Raw genomic sequence first — 2,068 nt, 5'->3', positions numbered from 1 at the left:
GCTCTTGGAGGGGTAAGATATTTTAGAACCCTCCTACCAAGGGCTCTTATTATGGAGGGAGCTTTCATCAAAGGAGCTACAAAGTAAAGTATAACTCTCTCCATCTTCGTCTTCTTGGAAATTTTTTCAGGTGGTTGAAGACGGTTCAGATTGAGCTTCCAATTATTGGCCCATGTGAAATCTGCACATCCAAAAGAAAAATAAATCTCCCACAAGCATGTTATATAGTATAGAGCTAGAACCATATCAAGATAAGATGAATAAGTAATAAAAACTGAATCACATCCAACAAAGTCAATTATAGGTACCTCCATAAAGTTTTCCAAAAGATCACAAGAAATACTAACCTTACTTTGTTGAGAAATACCTGAAATTTCTAAACATGTAGATGTGACTTCCTCTGAATCAAATGATGGTTCTGGCTCTAGCTTAGGTGTTGATGATATCAATGATAGTGATTCTCGAGACTCTACTAGCTCTGTATAAGTCCCTACACATTGTTCCACAACATGATCAATTCTTAAAACCTCTAAGGGTTGTCTTGACAAAGGTGGTGATCCTTGAGATGCTGCTTCCACAACACAGCTCCCTACACATTCTTCCATATCATCATCATCAACACATACATCAAAAAATAAACCAACATCTATGTCCTCAATAGGAGAATCAATAACAAGAGGATCAATAACTTCACTTGCAGTTTTAAGTTGATCTACCACATCACATTCATCATCTGAAAATTCGATGTCACTATAACACCTTATAAAATTTTGAGATAGATCTGAAAACTTATTTACCACTACATTATCAATAAAATCCTCATCTAAAAAATCTTCATCTTCATATATATTCAAAAATCTACACTCAACCATATTAGTGTCACAGGATTTGCCGAAGTCTTTATTTTCATTGACCCCCACTAACCTTTGTGGAAAAGGAACCCTTAGTGAAGGTCCTGGGAAAGACTGAACTCCCTTTTTCCCAAATTCCCTTTGAGCTTTTGGAGGAGGTCCAACTTGCTTATCTAATGTTGGTGTGATTAATCGTTCACGGAAAGGTACTTCTGGCCTTTGGGAACTTCCCAGAGAAATGGAACTGAGTTCTTGTGATCTTCTATTATTCTTCTCCTCAATTCTAAACATGTCGTTCTTCAGAAGTTCTTCATGATTTTTTTCACTTCTCAACCCAACATCATCACACTTTTCATTGGATCTTGACTGTGTAGGAGGGGGATCTTCTTTAAACCATTTTTAAACAATACTATCAAGCTTTGCCCCCAAATGTTTGAACTCCTCACTCTGTGACTTGTGAATTTCAACATTTTTAGGTGGTTGAATTCCATTTTGTTTGACAGGCTCTCTTACATTTATAGCTTGCACTTTTTGAATATCTGAGGGAAATTCCATCCAACTTTTGTTCGACCATTCATGGAGGTTCAATGTCACTTGATCAATTAACGAATAAGCTTCATCTACACTTTTGTCCATAAAAGAACCTCCAGCTGATGAATCCAATAAAGTCTTGTCTGAGAAAGAAATTCCCCCATAGAATATGTGCAAAATCAATCATTTTTCAAAACCATGATGAGGGCACTGTCTTTGAAGACTCTTGAATCTATCCCATGCTTCAAATAATGATTCTCCATATGCCTGAGAAAAATTTGTTATGCAATTCCTCATATACACCGTTCTACTTGGAGGGAAAAAATGATTCAGAAATTGCTTCTCCAATTGTTCCCAACTTGTGATGCTTTGAGGACAGAGAGAATATAGCCAAGTCCTTGCTTTATCCTTGATACTGAAAGGAAATATCATCAATCGAACTGCATTTGCTGATACTCCTTCACATTTCACCAAATCACAAATCTCAAAAAATGTTTCAAGATGTAGATAAGGACTTTCTGATACTTCTCCTCCAAATTTGTGACCTTGTATCATGAAAATTATCTCTGGGTCTAGTTGAAAACTTTCTGCTTCAATTTGAGGTTGCACAATGGGAGATAAAAATCTTGCAGAAAAGGGTGTAGAAAAATTTCTCATGGGCCTGCTTGACATGTTAGTGCTCATGG

General features: G+C 36.6%; 1 non-coding gene across 1 annotated transcript; it reads left to right on the top strand.

Moving 5' to 3' along the window:
- Positions 1-1,575: 1,575 nt before the first annotated feature.
- LOC121983441 lies at positions 1,576-1,681 on the top strand. The gene has a single exon (XR_006112494.1). It is a non-coding gene; the product is annotated as a small nucleolar RNA R71 (small nucleolar RNA).
- The last annotated feature ends 387 nt before the right edge of the window (positions 1,682-2,068 follow it).

The sequence above is a fragment of the Zingiber officinale genome, chromosome 5A (assembly GCF_018446385.1).
Source record: "Zingiber officinale cultivar Zhangliang chromosome 5A, Zo_v1.1, whole genome shotgun sequence".
Classification (NCBI taxonomy): Eukaryota; Viridiplantae; Streptophyta; class Magnoliopsida; order Zingiberales; family Zingiberaceae; genus Zingiber; species Zingiber officinale.
This window is presented reverse-complemented; position numbering and strand designations above follow the sequence as displayed.